Source organism: Protopterus annectens, chromosome 8.part0 (assembly GCF_019279795.1).
Source record: "Protopterus annectens isolate FY-2018-M chromosome 8.part0, PAN1.0, whole genome shotgun sequence".
Classification (NCBI taxonomy): Eukaryota; Metazoa; Chordata; order Ceratodontiformes; family Protopteridae; genus Protopterus; species Protopterus annectens.
Genome location: NC_056741.1, coordinates 373,636,052 through 373,656,271, shown reverse-complemented (window position 1 = coordinate 373,656,271; position 20,220 = coordinate 373,636,052).

The window sequence follows — 20,220 nt, the reverse complement described above, 5'->3', positions numbered from 1 at the left end:
ATGATCTGTTTAAAGTTACAAGGGAATGTTCATGACAATAAAAATGTAAATCTTTGGTCCAGTCTTTCAAAATGCTTTTCTCAAGACAGTATTTATAATGATTTTTCAAAATGTATACCTATTCTTTCCCAGGAAAAGTGTGTACAAGAGTAGTATGCAATTCATAAACATCTGCAATAGTACTGAGGACTCCAAGTACATCATGCACAAAACACTGGCATGGCATACATTGTTGGGTGTTCTTTGGGCAGTCTGCACAGTTGTGCAGCAGCTGATGTGAGTAGAGAACTTCCTTGCCAGTCAGAACAACACTACATTTTAGAACTACTGTTGCTATTACCTTATTGCTTGGTTGTTCCACCTATATTATCTAAAATATTAAGACAGTGGACACAGATGAAAGGTGAAGGATATGCAGTACAGTTGGGAAGCAAAGCTGGTGTACAGTGAAGGCATTGATATTGTTACTTCATATCTGCTGTTGTGGTCAACTTACCAGTTTCAAGCATTTTGCCATCCTCAAAACAATAGTTGATATTGACAGAGTGGGCATACAAGTATCAGTTTTAATATGAAGTATGTTGGCTCTATGTGTGTGTGTGTGTGTGTGTGTGTGTGTGTGTGTGTGTGTGTGTGTGTGTGTGTGTGTGTGTGTGTGTGTGCGCACAGAGGGGGATAAATGTATTGCATAAAAGATGGATTTTATTCATGCAATGTCACCTTTACTTTAAAACTGCAGTTGTAGTCTGATCTATTAAATCTTGTTGTTGAATGCCAACATGCTCTGCAGTTATGAGGACAGGGTTTTATTGTGGAAGCTTGACTAATTGTAACAGACAACAGACACAAAGCCTCCATTAAAATATTGTCGTAGAGCTGTCAGTGGATCTCCCTTATATATGTTAGCAGATCTGAGCCCTGAAATAAACCAGCTACTGGTGAACTGAAGGTTTAGGGTAGGTATTGAGCAATGAGAGATCAAACACTGCATATGTCATCAAAGTTAATTGATCAACAGTTTGTTTATCAAGATCAGAAATTGCTTGTGTTGTAAATCTATCAGAAAACATCATAAGAATGGTCACCTGCTGGGATAAAAAATGTTGCTTACACATGCTTGCAAGTCAGTGCAAAAATGAATAACTGCAGATAGTCTTATTATGTGTGTCAAAAATTGTTTTAGCAGCAGACAGCAGTGCCATTGTATCAGGTGCTGAGGTTTGGCAAAGGGGTAAAATATAAATAAAGCATTTTATTTCACATATTTATAATTGCATGCAAAACTATTTAGTTGCATTTGGTAGTATATTCCATGAAATTAAAAAGCAGAGTAGAATGATACATTGAAACAAGACTCAGATGTGGCCAGTCATCATTACAATCTATTTTCAAGATCTGAGACACACACACACACACACACACACGCGCACACACACACACACACACACACACACACACACACACACACACACACACACACACAGTAGTAAATGATGTGGGCTGGGCATTTCAATTCTGTGTTGGAAAATCACAATAATGAAAGAAACATTGGCTCCGGGTCTGGATTATGTCCTAAGAAAGTGACTACAACTGAAAGACACTGAAAAGCAACAGCGAGTTAATCTGATTACAAACCAAGGCATGTTCGTTTACTACAGTTGGAAATGCCTGTCAAGAATGGGCTATGGTACTGGACAGAGGAATAGAAGGAAGAGACTGGGTGTGAAAGTAACCAAAGACCAAGTCGCCAAATCATTTTTTGCCACTTGATTACTGTAAAAAGATCAGCAGGGTAAATGAGTCTGCAAAACAAGCTGACATACTATATTGCAGACTAAATTTCTTTCATTTAATTGTAGTCGAAAATTAGAGGTTTCACCAGTCAGTAAGAATTATTTTCTGAATCTGTGGTACACAGCCTCTGAGTGCAAAAGCAACTAACTATTACTGTTTCTTCATCAAAGTTAATTGGTCACCAGTTTGGAATATCAGGATCAGAGCTTGCTTGTGTTGTAAATCTCTCAGGAAAACATTATCTGGTACAATGTCCATCTATCAGTGATGCAAACAAACAGGAAAAAATGTACATGTGTGAGTGTGTGTGTGTGTGTGTGTGTGTGTGTGTGTGTGTGTGTGTGTGTGTGTGTGTGTGTGTGTGTGTGTGTGTGTGCACGTGTGTGTGTGTGTGCATACGTGTGTGTGTTTGTGTGTTCACACATTTGTGAAATAGATTACAGTGCATTAACATGAAAATAATGTTTTCATGTGATCACAATCAAACATTGGATATTTCATCAGTCATAAAGTAGGTACTCTGGGAATGTCAGTCTGTGTCATAAAACATCTAGCTTTACTCTCTGACAATCACAATGAAAGCCCACCATTGAATACCGGATATGGAAATGGTCAGAAAATGGTTATTTTAGGGGTCGATCTGTATGTCATATAAACTGCCCATTATTAACACTTAATGGCAGTTAAACAGCAGTCTGGAATATCAGAGGCAGTATGTGTGTGCACATGCATGTGTATGTGTGTTTGTATGTGTATACACTCATGCATGCCTGCCATTAATTCCTCTCTCTTTGTGTATGTATGTAGACAAGTGTATTTATGTGTGCATTTGCATAGAGGTGTGGGAGTTTCTTTTACTTAACTTCAAACATGAACTGGAAGGTGTCTATATGTTATAGACAGTAGTGCTTTGTGGAAAGCTGAAATACTTCCAGAAAATAATTAGCTTATATTTTATTTGTAAACCTTTTTTGTGATATTTTTAAACAAAAAGGATGTATATGCTGTATGTGTCACTCTAGATTTCTAGATGGACAGTCCATATGTAAATGGTTCTTAAACCATTCTTCTTTGGTATTTGTGGAATTTCACGGAGGGCCTGAGTATACAGCCTGTACTTTAACTAATTAATTGTTTTTCCTTGTAGTTTTACAGCATACCTAATGTTTCTTCCATTAGAATTACCCCGCCTGCCAAATTTTGTCAGAGTTGGTTCACATCAGATAAATTCATTTTCACTTTTCTTGGAGGTGGAAGAATATGATAGATGATATAGATATGTATGTATGTATACAAATGTATTATACATCAGAATCATAAATGTACTGTGTTGTTATAAGCTTCTTTACAGCTAGCTGACTGTGAAATGGAAAAGGCTGTAACCTGTCAGGCACAACTGGATAACCTGCAGTTTTCATGGATTACGTTTTTCTCATGTTAAATCATAGCTGGCACTGTTTCTGTTACAGTGCTGACAGTGAATTACATTTTAAGAGATTTTTTTTTCTCCATGATGATATTACTATAGAGCTGTTATATACATAATTAAGGGGGTGTGAGTGGGCAAAGCTACATACACAGGAAGTGCTAAAAAACTTGTTTTTCATTGATTTGAAGCTACGAGTGGTTGTGTTCTCCCAGATGGAGTTTCAACTAATAGCTACTAAGGGACACTAGAAGAAGCAATGTTGTCATATCATAACTAAAACCAGTACACATTTATATATCTGTATCAAAAAGTGATTTTCTTCATATATTTGAAGGGCTCCAAATGAAAATATACTTAAGATTGTAAACTGACAGTCAAGATATAAAGGTGCAGTTATTTCATTACTTTTCTCTAAAAACAACTTTAAAATGCATATTTGAATATGTTGTCTATACACTTTTCCTAGGAAACGTCAAACAGTTTCAGCAATACAACCTTGTATTAGCAGGCCTCATGGAATACTTACACAGCCATTAAAATGCATCAGACTGCAGTGTTCTACTACATTTGAAATGTATGTCCAGAAAATATATGTAATATTGTGTATTACTTCAGAACTAGTATGCATTTATATTTCTACATAAAAATAGTAATATTTTGTCAATAATGGAAATATTTTTCCAAAAATCATTGCATTTTCAAGGGCAAATGGCCTAACCATCTTCATTGTTGAACTGCTTGTGAATTCTTGAAAGTGGAATTACAAATGTAAGTATAATGCATATGTGACTGACCAATTACAATTCTTTGAAAAGTTACTACGAAAACACTATATATAAAATTCAGGTTTCCGTGGGAGGCATTTCAGAATTATAAAATTCTACCTTCCTTGCCACAGTGTGAAAAGGACCCTAGCTAAAAAAAAAAAAAAAAAAAAAAAAAAAATGACAGAGCCCATGGAGGCTGTGGCTGTCTCAGTTTGATAGAGATATGCTCAGTCTGTCTTATTTTTCACTTAAAACATAGAGAAAATCACTTTCTGGGCTCTTAAATGAAGGGACAGTAACTTACAGTAGACAGAAGTTACTAGAAAACAAGCGGGTTTCAGTACCATGTTGCCGGTTGGATTCACTGCAGTCTGTAGAGTATTTGGGGTCTACTTCACTCTCAGAACTCCTGGATTTTTGCATTTTAACCCAGCATGCTCTATGGTGCCTGAAACTACAGGGAGAAGGTTCTGGAACACTCCGGACAAGGTATAAGAGGGAAAGATGTCAGAGAACTAGGAAAAGTGGTTGGAGAGCTGGGACTGCTACTAAACTGAAGACTAATCCTCATATGCCTGCCCTGCCACGCTTATTGCTAGCTAATTTGTGTTCACCGGATCATAAGATGGACTTTTTAAGGATGGAACTCTCCACAAAAAAACACCTGTTTATTGATATTTACTGAGACATGGCTGCATAGCAAGGTCAGTTATAGTGCTGTTAACTTAGAGAGTTTCACACTCTTACATGCAGACAGATGCCAAGCCTTGCGTGGAAAAGCCAAGGGAGGTGGAGTCTGTATCTTTGTTAATGAAAGATGGTGTAAGAACTGTGAGATTGTACAGACACACTGCTGTGATAATCTAGAGTTCCTATCAGTGAAATATCGATTGTTTTACATACACAGGGAGTTTAATGGAGTCTGTGTTACAGTGGCATACATTCCATCCAGTACTAATACTACTGAAGCCCTGAACAAACTACACAACTCCATCTGTGAGTTATAGAGTAAAAACTCAGATTTTGCACATGTGGTAGCAGGTGACTTCAACTGAGCTGATCTGAGAGAGGTGCTACCCCACTCTTATCAATAGGTAGACTTTCACACAAGAGGTACAAGTATTTTGGACAGGGCACACACCAATATAAAAGCAGCCTACAAGGCAGTACAACAGCCTAATTTAGGAAGCCCCACTCACCTTTTCACCATGCTTCTACCAACCTACAAACTTGCTCTGATTAGAGAAACTCCCACGGTGAAGCAGATCAAGGTTTGGCATGAAGGGGCAATGGAATGTCTCCAGGACTGTTTTGAAAGTACCTGCTGGGATGTATTCAGAGATGCAGCCACATCAGACCAACAAGTAAACATAGATGACTACACAGAAGCAGTAAAGACTTACATCTCAAATTGAATTGATGACGTATCTATCACCAAAACTATCATAATTAGAGCAAACCAAAAGCCTTGGCTCACTAGTAAAGTCTATGAACTACTTAAGGCAAGGAATGTGACATTCAGGTCAAAAGACAAGGAAGGTCTAAATAAAGTCAGAGAAAATCTAAAAAGAGGCATTAAAGATGCTAAGAGGGAGTATGAAAGGTGATATACAGTCACTTCAAAGACATGAGGGATACTAGGTATCTTTGGCAAGAGATCCAACAGATCACTGATTATAAAACCAGGGCAGCTCAGTGCAAAGACAGCATTGAGTTCCTGGACATGCTGAACTCCTTCTTTGGTAGAGTTGAAGAGAAAAATAACTTGCCTGCAACTAGGTTACCCACAGACCAGAATGAGTGGGTGCTCAGTCTTAACTCTGAGGAAGTGAGAGGTCAGCAAAAGAAAGTGAACCCCAGGAAGGCTGCTGGACCAGACAATATACTAGGAAAAGTACTAAAAGGATGTGCAAATCAACTATGCTCAATTATGACAGATATCTTCAACACCTCCTTCACTCTAGAAAAAAGTACCCCCTTGTTTCAAGGTAGCAAATCTCATCCCTCTTTCCAAAATGGCTAATCCCTCTTGCCTGAATGATTACAGATCAGTTGCTTTAACTTCTAACATCATGAAATGTTTTGAGAGGATTGCTAAAACGCACCTGTCAGCAATTCTACTATCAACCTTTGATCCTCTGCAATTCACTTATCAGGCAAACAGGTCCACTGCTGATACCATTTCAGTGCCATTGCATCTCTCACTTGACCATTTAAAGAGAAAGAACAACTATTTCAGACTGTTGTTCATAGACTTCAATTTGACATTTAATACTGTGGTTCCAATGCAACTTATTAATAAGCTAGTCAACCTTGGAATAAACAAACACCTTTGTAATTGGATCCTAGACTGATTGACAGACCACAGAGGACATGTGGAGGAAATAACACCTTAGGGTGCATAATTCACAACACCGATGTTCTTCAGGGATGTGTACACAGCCTGCTACTGTTCACCATCCTTACCCATGACTGTTCTGCAAAACTTTGCTCCAATCATATCATCAAGTTTGCAGATGACACCATGGCTGTGGGCCTCATCAAAGGGGAGGATGAAAGAGCATATAGACACATGTTCAACTCTCTGGTCAACCGGTGTGTGAGAAACAACCTAGACCTGAACGTCAATAAAACAAAGGAAATCATCACTGACTTCAGGAAAAGGCCAACTGCCCACTAATCACTTGGGATCAACAGTGAAGAGGTGTAAGGGGTTAAAACTACAACATTTCTATGTGTGTACATTTCAGAGGATCTCTCTTGGACTATGAATACTGGTCAGTTGGTCAAAAAGGCCCATCAATGCCTCCACTTTCTGAGAAGGCTCAAAAGAGATAAGCTCCCACTTACTGTTCTCTCCACCTTCTACAGAGGAGCTATTGAGAGCATTCTCACCAGTAACTTCCCTGTTTGCTTTGGGAACTGTACGGTAGCTGAAAAGAAGAAGCTACAGAGAGTGGTGAGAGTTGCTGAGAAAGCCATGGACACCAGTCTACCATCAATCCAAGAGCTATTCACAGCAAGGAGCCTCAAAAGAGCCCAGAAAATACTTAATGACTCCTCGCACCCTGCACATGGCATCTGGCTTGAGATACCACAATATTTGCTGTAGGACCACCAGATTCATTAACAGCTTCTACCAAATGGTGATGAGACTTATTAACTCAGACACCAGCCCTAGTGAGTCCACCACAAACTAACTTAATAACAGTGTCTTGTTTGGAATGTGCAATATCTATTTACTTATTTATTTTAATTATATATTTACATTCAAGTGCAATTGCCTATTACTTGCTTTATGTAATATACATAAAGAGTGACAATTTTAGTTCATGTGGAATAACCAACCTTACCTGTTATGCTGCTACTGTACAGTATTTATATAACTACATGGGGGTTAAGCTTTTTTCTTATGTTCTTGGGACATAGTCATTAGTCTCTAATTCCTTTACTTGATATGTCTTATTGTTGTATTTGATGTATCCTATACTTCTTTTGTACTCTCATGGTGAGCTGATAATCATAATTTAATTTAGGTCTACACGTGTAGTCCTAAATGACAATAAAGTTTACTTTGACTTTGACTTTGAAATCTGTCATCATCTGCACTGAATTGTGGTTCTTTAGAAACTGCTTAGTTATGATTACAAAGCACATTATATGGAGGGAACAGATAGGTAATAAGGTATATGTCCGACACATGTCTTATTAACTATGCTCTCTGCAGTGCTACATTGTGCATCAGTCCTAGAAGGGCAACTATGTGGAACAAAACAACTGGGAAAGTCTGTAGCATGGAATACATTGTGCACAATGTGTTCCTACACACCATAGAATACAAATAATACTTTGTTTGCTATTGTTTTGTAGTGCCCATTTGCATGGCACCATCACTATATTCATGAAATTCTAACTTGTTTTCCTGAAGCTTTTGAACTGCTTTTGTGATGTATTTCCATAGTAGTATTAAACATCATCTTGTCTATCTAGCCTTTCGACTGCTTGATTTGTTGCCACTTGCTCAAATATACATATATGATATGTCCATGTTAACAAACAGTTCATGCAAGAATTATATCTATGGAAGAATTAAAAGAATACTGATTACTCAAAAATAATATTTTATGTAATTTTAAAATTTTAAAACAAGAATAAAATTTTAACATGCACAGCCTGACTTCCACATGTTCAAAATTCTGCAGTTGCCTAGTATTTTATAATATTAAACCATGAAAAGCATAAAGTGTGCATGAGCATCATTCTGTTTTGTTAAGAATATCTTATAAATATACACTTAAAGCATTATGTAGGGCTGGTCAAATAAAGATAAAGACAGTCATTAAAAACTGATAGGGTGGCCGCGCTGGTGCAGCGGTTAGCATTGCCGCCTAACAGTAAGAGGTTCTTTGATTCGATCCTTGGCTAGGTTGCCTTTTGTGCGGAGTCTGCATGTCCTCCCTGTGATCATGTGGGTTTCCTGTGGGTGCTCCAGTTTCCTCCCACATCCCAAAGACATGCTGTAGGTGGATTGGACACTCTAAATTGGCCCAAGGCATGAGTGCGTGCATGTGTGGGCGTTCTGTGGAAGGTTGGGTGCTGGGCTGGCAGCTCGACACTGTAAAACTTCACTGCCAGTCATGAGCAGACAGGTGATCCACTGTGGTGACCCCTAAGTTGGAAAAGCCAGAAGAAGAATAGTCTGACATTTCCAAAATATTTAGTGGACAACAAACATGGAAGTATTAATTATTTTCAGGGTAACTAGAATGAAAACGATCAGAAGCATAAATATACAATGTTGATATAATATCAACATTAAAACTTACATTGTGGTATAATATTTTAAAATGCTGTGCTATAAAAGTCTGTATCACAAATTATTTTTAACTAAATATTCAGATATTGCATAACCTTTCCATTTCCCAGTGTAGTCCTGTGAAATTTCTGTAAGACTGTTATAAACTATTCAGCGAGATATATCCAAACATACTCAAAACAACTCTCACTTTAACATCACAGCAAAAGACAACACCACTATCCACCCAACAGATCACACCAAATTGCTAGGAGTTGAAATAGACAATAATCTCAAATTTGACATTCACATATCCATGACCATAAACAAAGTCCACCAAAAACTAGGAGCTTTATACAGAAATAAGCAACTCCTCACCAAAGCAGCTAGGATTTCAGTTGCAAATTGGCACCTTATCTCCACCCTACTTTATGCCTCTCCAATATATACCAACCTAAGGCAAGGCGATCTAAATAAACTCGAGACCTGCTACAACAAAATCACCAAATTCACCACCGGGGCATCCTACCACAGTCACCACTGTCTCTCACTTACTGAACTAGGCTGGCTAGAACTCCCTCACCTCCTTCAATGGTATCAACTCACACTCACCTACAAACTGGTTAACCATCCTCTAAAGGTCCCATCCCTCCAGTATCTACTCCAACCCTATCTCACCAACAGACCACTACAATCCAGCAACAAAAAACAATTACAGGTTACTAGGGCCAATAACACTGCTGGAGAAGCACTATTCTACAGCACTATAGCCAAATTATGGAACAGCCTCCCCCACACAATAACCTCTCTACCATCATGCACCCACTTCAAAGCTTTACTTAAAGCGCACCTAAAAACATGCTGGCTATGCCCTTGTAACTCTCCCCTCTAACTTCACCCACTTCATCTATCCTCTACCTCTCTTCCATCTCACAAACTACCTTTGATTACAGCAAGCTCTGATACTTCCATGCCTATCTACTTATTATATGTTAGTAACTTCTTATTGTAACAATTGTTAATATCTGCTATGACTTCATGGATAGAACAGATGCTAGTTATCTACTGAATGTACTATGTTCTTCATCTGTAACTATGTTTGTAATATTTTAATTACTAGGATTCTGCATCTGTAACTATGTCTGTAATATTTTAATTTGTGGAGCTTTTCTCCCCGGGCCTCTGCTGAAAATGGACCTGTGTCCAGTCGGACATTCCAGGTCAACAAATGTAAATAAATAAATAAATAAAATAATAATAATATAGCCTGTCTGGGTCAAAACTGGGAGGACTTTCAGTTTTGTAAACCACACTTCTGGAAAATTATCACTGCTAAAGGGATTTTGGCTATAGTGAAGTCTTCCCACTGATAACTTTTGTTGTTCTAACATTCTTGTCTGTCTCCTTAGACAAGACCTAATATAACTAAATCATTACAATAATGAAAGCATGAAAGCATGAAATGGAGGTGAAAAAAAATTAAACAGATGCCATGAACAGGTCATACAGACTAGCATTCTAAAATAGTTCAGAATTTACAAAACTTCAGAGAAAATATTTAAAAATCTGTTTCTAAATTGTGTTGTTCTGTCAGTGCAATGATCCTGTTCTCTCAAATCTATATCTGGACATCAAATTTTAAATTAACACATTGCTATACATTTGTCAGTGAGTAATGAAGTATGGGAGAAAGTATATGTGTGTGAAAATTGTCCTTCTGGTATAGTAATCCTGTACTTTTGTTTGATTAATCTTTTATTAGATTTTTGTTCTTTTACTTCTCATTTCACTGCATAATTCAAAAAAACAACTAAAATGACCAACAAAGGGAAAAAGGTATCAAACAGGCTTCTGTGAATATGATGCTTTTCAAGAATAGTCATGCCTTAAATATTAAGCCAGTATGCTAAACCTTCCTAAATGAATGATATTTAATAAGAAGAGAGATCATTTCTTATCTTTTTTACCCAATAATAGCAAATACATCTCTCATTGCAGTATCCAACAAAAGAAATGAAGTAAAAAGGATCATTATGTTTAAATCCTGTCACAAGATATTACATACAAACATCAGATTACAGGATTTAAATTATATGTTGAAGGCCGCAGTAAAATAAAGACATCTAAAAAACCCTTTGTTTAGAATAAACAATGGCATTACTCAAAAGCTGACTCCATTTGAGGAATGATCTCATTTGTACTAGATGTGGATCATAGCTGTTCACAGTTGTTGACACATTGCAATAACTATAAATAGAATCTAACAGGATGAAATGATAAAGTTTTCAAGTAAAATTTGTAAGTATAAGAGGAAAAACACCATGAAGATATTGTTGCTGCACATACTGTTGCTAGAAGTAGCTTTATTTGTCCAATGTTATCCGAAGATAAATGAGGACTATTCAGTCGGAAACACTGGTATTAATTCTGTCAGCATACCTTCTTCCCAGAATGAGGGTGAGCTTGAAACTGCTGTGAGAATTCAATTGTCGGATCAATATGATGACTTTGATAATTCTAATCCCAATGGTACAATAAGCAAAAGCAATGACTGGAATAATGAGAATCTGACCTCAGATGTACTAAGTCACCATGTGAACTCAGACAATGCTGGTGAGACTATTTGTATTGTTGCTTCACATAAGTTGAATGACAGTGTGAGTGGGTGGTGAGAAGATTTACATTTTGCAACGTTTTTACAGCTATATTGGTTTGAGGTGAAGCCAGCTTACTTTAAGAACTGGAGTAAAGAACGCGCTCCATATAGATTGCATTATCAACCAGAACATAGCTTTTCAGAAGTCTTTGAACATATTGCCTACTTGTTTTTCTTCTCCTTCATAAAACAAATATAAAAGTATGCTCTGGGCAGTTAAATGTTTGTGCTTATAAACAACATTTGGCATTTACTTAGATTGATAGCGTTAACAACCTGCAGTCTAGATGGCTCAATAATCACCTTTGAGTCAAATCTCTAGAAATGTATTTTATTGCTTAGAAGTCAACATGCCATTTATTCATTATAATATTAATATTCAGTGCTGACACGCTCGCTTGATAGTTACCTTTTCAGTTTAAAAAGTCACGTTAGAATTATTTAAGATTTACTTACATCTTTCTCTTATTGAGAGCCTGTAAAGTCAATTTTTATGTAAATATGACTGATCAAATACCTCACAGAACAGCATGGTAGATTAGCATAGTACTTCTAATCACTAATTTTGCTAGAAAACATGTAATTCTTTGGTTAAAAGACTTGTGGATTTACAGTAAGAACAACATTAATAACATTCGTATTCTAAAGAATCATATATATCACTTCCATATTATGTGAATGGAAGGCAGAAATACAAAGAAAGCTTTGACTGGCTTTATGTTTTTTCTTACCTAACAGGACATGTTAAGCACAAGAGTCTATGTTCAGTGGTGATCCGTGACCAATGGCTTGAATAAGTTATTTGCTCAAAGTTACACAGATACTTTAGGAATAAATTATGTGCTAAAAGGGTATAGCTTATTTGAATTTGATTGCCTTAATTCGTTACTGTTCTTTGTCTGCTTTCAGTGGCTATTTAGATGATGAGTATTGGTCAAAGAGAATTCATTAATAAACTTTCAACACAGCCAGTGATATTGAGTAAAAGGGTCTATTTTATATAGTTGAAGTTTCAAAACTTCGAACCTCACATGAGTGAAGTTCAAAACATCGACTATATAATTAAAAAAAAAAAAGAACTCACATTACCACTCTGAGCCCCCCTGCCCCCCACACCCCCCTACTTTAATATACCAACTCCAAGAACACACTTTAGTGCAGAATGGAAAAATGTCCCATTCTGGTCGTAAAAAGCCGTTGACTTTCACCTTCGACCTTTCCAACATTCGATCATATGATGTTGACCATCTATGATCCGAACATCGGAACGATCGCTCATCTAATACAGACCTGAGTAAAAGTACCTTATAGATAAGCAAAGATCCAATGAACCTTATTATTTAACTCTCCAGTCTTTTTACATCTGACATATTGGAAAACAACATAATTTAGGCACTTATATCAGTTTGATCATCACATGGTGTTATACCTCCATATGAGGTATATTTGAACTATGACCTATCCATAAAGTGCATATTATGTCAATGTTTTCTTGAATGACAGTGATGGATGTTTCTCTACCACTCATTCTGAAGTCCATTCCATGGGTTTACAACCCTTTGTGTGATGAATCATTTTTAAAGATCTATAGGGTATTTAATCCCCATAATCTATAACTTATTCCCCTCCTTCTTCCTGTGTCCTTCCTGTCATAAATGGTCTTTTGTTCACTTATTTTGGGTATTCTCTATACCATCTCTTCTTTCTCTCAGATGAGAAAAACTCTACTTCTCTGACAATTTCCCTACTGTTCCCCATATCTGCAAACATCCTGGTGGCTTTTCTTTGTATTATTTCAAGCAGCCTAATATTCCTTTTCTTCTATTTTCTCCAGAACTACACAAAGTACACAATATGTGCTCTGACATGTGTCTTGTAAAAAGGAAGAACTCCACATTGTTTTTTAAATGCGTCTCCTTGAGAATATACTGTTGGATATGTTTTTGCCATTTGTCCACTTAATGGTCTCCTGTGATTGACACCTTAAGATACTGCTCCCGTTCTTTTGCTAAATGTCCCATGCACCCTGGCTGATCCTTTGTAACAGATTTGTTATTGACTAAGTGCAGTACTTTGCATTTGTTTGCACTGACCCTCATCTGGTACCTTTCTGCTCCCTTGTTCACATTTCCTAAACTTTCACTCAAACTTTCCCCACCTTGCATTGCTGTACTTTCACTGTGTCATCATCAAAGAGACTGCCCTGAGCTGTAGTTTTTTCTGATATCTCTGAAACAAACACAGTGAAGAGAACTGGATCTAGTAAAGATCCCTGCAGTATTATACTTCACTGGGCTGTATATGCAGGCTTCAGTCTTGAACTCCAGTCACTGTCTGTGTGAAACTTGATTGTTCTCTACTTGTCTGCATACAGTTTTTCCTCGTACTCTGTTTTATAACTCCCCTCTCAATAACATGCAACTGGTTGCCCTAAGATGTATGTACATGTTGCATGTTGTCATAAATGAGACACAGCTCTACTGTCATATTTATTTTACTGTATTTTAACTTATTTTATCTAGAAGAAAGATGAACTGGATCACTAGGACCCCCTTTTAGTTATGACCAAGTCACAGAGAATGAAACCTGGGTGCGGCATTTTTAGATGTGCAGCACACAGTGTCATGCTAATCTAGGGAAAGAAAAAAGGTTAGTGCAAGTCAGTGACACACAGTCATCTTTGCTACTCCTAACTTGTACAGTAATATACTGTTAGAGGCACCATGCAGTATAAATCTACCAAATAATGTAAAGAACAATAGCAGGTGATCAGAAGAGAAAGTGCATGAAATTAATGTTGCTAGTGTACAGTCCTTACACCACAGAAGTCATGCATGGTGCATTGCCTGTAAATTAAAAGAGAGAGATGAAAAGTACAATAAATCATTACACACATGATGTGTTAAATGTTATACCAAACACTGCACCAGCCAATGGCACAGAGATTAAATTATTTTAAGCTATAACCAGATATGTATGCCTATAATGCTGATATGGTAGGTAAGTTACCTATATGCGCGTATATACTGAACATACCAGATAAAAATTTGTGACACAACAGGTATATAACAGTGGAAAAGCCAGTGCAGAGGATGTGTTCATTGATGGTGACTACTTACATTTAACCAGCATCAGTAATAATAGGCATTGTTTCATTGTAGCAATGGTGAAATATACATTGCAATCTGATTTTGTTCTGAAAACAAGAAAAAATAACCTTGTTAGTGCTATATATTATCATATCAAAATATAACTATAACAACTATGTTATAGTTAGGTTTTTCCATTTGAACTTCAGTGTTATAAAATGAAAAGAACCTATTGCTGCCACACAGATGCCAGTCAAATTGGAAGAGCATCAGAAAATAAAATGACGACTTTATAAGCTGTTCACATACCTTGTCCTGCCACAGAGATTGCAGTCACATGGGAATTACATTAGAAACCAGCGAGCAGCATTAAAAGATATTAACATACTTCATCAAGCTATAAAAATAGTACTCAGAAGAAAAGTGCACCTCTAATTAGCATACAAGTTTAAGACACCGTTGCACATCATGTGCATTTTCCTCAAATAGTAGTATCACATACGGCAGTTAAAACAGGTTTTATTAAAAACATTATGACCTGGTTTCTCATCATAACCACTTATTATGTGTTGTTGAACTGAATATCAATGAATCCATCTCTTTGGGTTTGCTGTCACTGCAAACATCTTCGCATTCATTCAAATACACCTATCAAACTAGTTATGGTGGGAAATCAGAATCCTCTTTAACCCATTTTCCCTCATAATGCTCCCATGCAGAATACATAAGGAACATATGAAGAATGAAGCATAAATTGAAGAGACTTGTGCAAGACATCATTATTGTTTCAGATGTCTTCAGTGTCTTCAGATGTGCACATGGTGACAGGTACAAATCATACCCAGCAGTAAGCAGTATTATCAACATGCAGAACACATTGTAGGGAATATATCTTCTGTTCCTTAGCAAGTACATAAAGTGCATAACTGCATATCCTACACCAATGGCAACCAAGAAAATGGTTATTTAATTATTTATTTATTCCCTTTCTTTCCTAAGTTGGACTCATTCAGGAAAGATACATTATGTTAGTAACTGTGTCTTGGGAACATTTGACCTGGCCAACCGGAAAATTCTCCTACTCTTCATTGGTAAGTGCTGTGGGATTTTTAATATCAGTCTGTAATGCGACCAGTTGATATATTTATTTACTGGGAAAGTTCAACTGGGACAGAGCCCATTTTCAGCAGAGACCCAGGGAGAAATGCTCCAGATGTATGTCTTTGGAATGTGGGAGGAAACAAGAGCACGACGAGGAATGGACATGCAGACACCGCACAGAAGGCACCCCAGCCAGGAATCGAAGCAGAGAACCTGTTACTGGGGGATGACAACACTAACGACTGCACCACTGCACCATCCATGTGTGTGTGTGTGTGTGTGTGTGTGTGTGTGTGTGTGTGTGTGTGTGTGTGTGTGTATACATATATATATATATATATATATATATATATCAGTCCAAGAAAAATATCTAGTGCTGTGCTAAAGTCCACCAAGCAGTAAACCAGTAGTCCAAAAAGCAGAAAAAACCAAAGTGGAACACTGCTATGTTGAATCTTTTAATGTCCAAAAACAGTTGAAAAAACAGATAAAAAACAGGATGAGCGCTTTCGGGATAAACCCTTCATCAGATAAAGTGGAGACATTTAACACACAGTTTTATATATTCTAACAGCCAATCAAGATCAGTGGAAAACCCGCCTATTTTGGAGGACAGGTTTGATAGGTATAACTTCATTTAAACCTGGCTTCCTATTTGCCATCAAATCAACAATCCACCTGGTTTCCACCAATTCAGTTTTCAGTTTAATGTCCCCACCTCTGCTATTTAATCTAACATTTACAATAGCCCGAAACTTAAAAGTGTGGGTTGGAAATTCTTTTACATGCCTACATAACGCATTTCTGTCGTCATCATTCCTGATACAAGAAAGATGTTGCAATATTCTTACTTTCAGCATATTATTAGTCTTCCCAACATAGAAACTAGGGCAGTTGCAGCATTCGGCTAAATAAACTATATCACTGGTACGACAGGTGGCCTTAGCCTTAAAAGAGAAAACCCTATTGCTGACAGGATGTTTGAAGTCTGTATCCTTATTTATATAAGAACAAGCTTTGCATATGCCACAAGGCCTGGTCCCTGTGCCATGCAAAAACTGATGCTTGTGAGTAGTGTCAGAACTTTCTTTACATAAAAGGTCCTTTAAGTTCTTATTCCTCCTATATTTAAAAGTAGGCTGAGAACCCACTATATCCCTTAAGCTGCTGTCACTCGTTAGGATGTTCCAATTTTTTTGAACAATATCACAAGCATCTTTTATGTTACTGCAATAGGTAAACATTAATTGCGGCCCCAAATGTCTATTACTATCAGTCGAATCACTTACTGTATTCCTGGTTCTTTTTATCCATGGTTTATATTTATTCTCTCTTAAGCTTTTGTTTTTATCTATAACATCATCTACCAATTTAGGTTTATAGCCCCTATCTATTAAACAGCCTTTAAGAAGGTTAACTTCTTCAATAAAGGAAGAATCATCCATACAGATCCTTGAAGCCCTGCTCACTTGCCCTTGTACTATGTTGGGGTGTGTGTATCTCGGGTGCATGCTGTCGTACGACAGAAGTGTGTTCTTCCAACAATCCTTTTAAAAAGTTTAGAGTTAAAACCTAACTCATCCTGACCTACCCTAACATCTAAAAAATCTATAAAATCAAAAGAGTGCCTAACCGTAAATCTGAAGAAGCTGGTGGTTGAGTGTAAAAAATCAACGAACTCTCCTAATCTAGACTCAGACCCTTCCCACAGAAGGAAAACATCATCTACAAATCGCAGATAGAGTTTAATGTGATTTTTCCAAGTTTCATTATTAAGAACAAAAGTGTTCTCCCAATGCGAAAGTACCAAATTGGCATAAATATTTGCGCAGGGGGTGCCCATGGCTACCCCCTGCGCTTGTCTGTAAAAAGAATTTGCACCCATGAAAACGTTGTTCTCTAGCACCAGAGTTAATAAGGTTTTAATTAAAACTATCTTCTCTTTTGAAACAGCTAGTTTCTCCAAGAGTGCACCAATGGTATGTATACCATAATCATTATTAATCACAGTAAACAAATTTTGTATGTCCATTGTAACCATAAGAAGTTTTTCTGGGCCTACCTTATCATTCATTTCTCCCAGGGATACTAAAAAATGTCCCGTATCTTTTAAAATATTGTCCATCAAAGACAAATACGGTTTTAATGTGTGTTCAACCCATATGGAGATATTCTCCGTGACCCACCCCCTCCCAGATACAATCGGTCGCAAGGGGGGGTCAATAAGAGACTTATGAATTTTAGGGAGTGCTTTAAAAATAGGAATGACAGGTTTTTCCACCAACAGAAAATTATATGCCTCTTCAGATATATGCATATCATCTAACAGTTTTTGTAGACAAAGATGTACCCTGTCTGTAACTTGTTTTACCCCTAATGGATTAATCTGAGTGTAGGTGTTCCTATCCGATAACAATTCGTTTAATTTTTCATTATATCTTATGGTATCAAGCAAAACCACAGCTCCTCCTTTGTCAGCCTTCTTAATAATGATGTCCTTGTTCTCACCAAGGCCTTTCAGTGCTGTCCTCTGCTTAAAAGTTAAATTATAATATTTCCTAAATTCTGCTTTTTCAAAATACTGAATAAGATCTTGCTCACAAGCATTTAAAAATAGATGCAATGCTGGTGTCAGTGGGGGTACATAACCACTAGGTTTTTTTAGGGTGTTAACACTCATTTCATTCCCACCAAATAAAACTTTCAGTGCTACATTTCTGCAAAAAAGCATAACATCCATCAACATATCATTGTATGTGCCACATTTACCTGGAACAAATGTAAGTCCCTTATTTAAGACAGCTAGCTCATCTGTATTCAAAATATATGAAGAAAGGTTAAATACAATGCTGTCAGGGTTACCAATAGTCAGTGCAGAGTCCTTCTCCTTTTGTCCACCCCTCTGTCTTCGCTCATTGACCTCTTCCATGAACTTTTCTTTTTCACAGGTGCTGGTAGGAGATCTAGAAAATTCTGCCTACCCATACAGTTTTTAGGTCGAGCACCTAAACCTCGCTCATTGGGACCTTGCTCACATCCTAAGTCACGTAACAGAGAGCCACTAACTCCACATTCAGAGTCAAGTAATACAACGTTATTCACTGGTAAGGCAGAAGCCGACAACAAAGTACCACCATCTCTCGCCGATGTTGTGCCTGCATTTAAATCCACAGTTTCGCTTGCTTCAGCAGTACGCTCGGGGCAGCTTACTATCAAAGGGGCGTTATTCGTTCCTAGTACACTCTCCTCGTCAGCCGATCTCAAGGGCTCCTGAACGGGCGTGTGAAACGAACTACTGTTCAAACCATGCGTCACAGTTGTAGAGTTCCCCTTCTTATTATTTCCTTCCGATACCGGAAATACCTTCTCAGCGTTAGTACTGCCTCTCCGGTTGTTCTTTTCTGAAGGCAAATCAGCCCATCTCTTACTAGCATTGCCAGAAGACTTGGAAACATTCGTCCTCGGCCAAACAAAGATGTTTCCATTTAAAAAATCTTCATAGTCCCTGTGTAACTTATTCAATTTTTGTTTTTTTATTTTTTCGTCATTTTCGGCCAGAGACACAAACAATGCCTCCAGGCGCTCAGTGCTCCGTGTATCTGTATACTCGGACTTGCTGAAGCAAGCGAGGCTGTGGATTTAAATGTAGGTACAACATTGGCGAGAGATGGTTGTACCTTGTTGTCGGCTTCTGCCTTACCAGTGAATAACGTTGTATTACCTGACTCTGAATGTGGAGTTAGTGGCTCTCTGTTACGTGACTTAGGATGTGAGCAAGGTCCCAATGAGCGAGGTTTAGGTGCTCGACCTAAAAACTGTATGGGTAGGCAGAATTTTCTAGATCTCCTACCAGCACCTGTGAAAAAGAAAAGTTCATGGAAGAGGTCAATGAGCGAAGACAGAGGGGTGGACAAAAGGAGAAGGACTCTGCACTGACTATTGGTAACCCTGACAGCATTGTATTTAACCTTTCTTCATATATTTTGAATACAGACGAGCTAGCTGTCTTAAATAAGGGGCTTACATTTGTTCCAGGTAAATGTGGCACATACAATGATATGTTGATGGATGTTATGCTTTTTTGCAGAAATGTAGCACTGAAAGTTTTATTTGGTGGGAATGAAATGAGTGTTAACACCCTAAAAAAACCTAGTGGTTATGTACCCCCACTGACACCAGCATTGCATCTATTTTTAAATGCTTGTGAGCAAGATCTTATTCAGTATTTTGAAAAAGCAGAATTTAGGAAATATTATAATTTAACTTTTAAGCAGAGGACAGCACTGAAAGGCCTTGGTGAGAACAAGGACATCATTATTAAGAAGGCTGACAAAGGAGGAGCTGTGGTTTTGCTTGATACCATAAGATATAATGAAAAATTAAACGAATTGTTATCGGATAGGAACACCTACACTCAGATTAATCCATTAGGGGTAAAACAAGTTACAGACAGGGTACATCTTTGTCTACAAAAACTGTTAGATGATATGCATATATCTGAAGAGGCATATAATTTTCTGTTGGTGGAAAACCTGTCATTCCTATTTTAAAGCACTCCCTAAAATTCATAAGTCTTTATTGACCCCCCC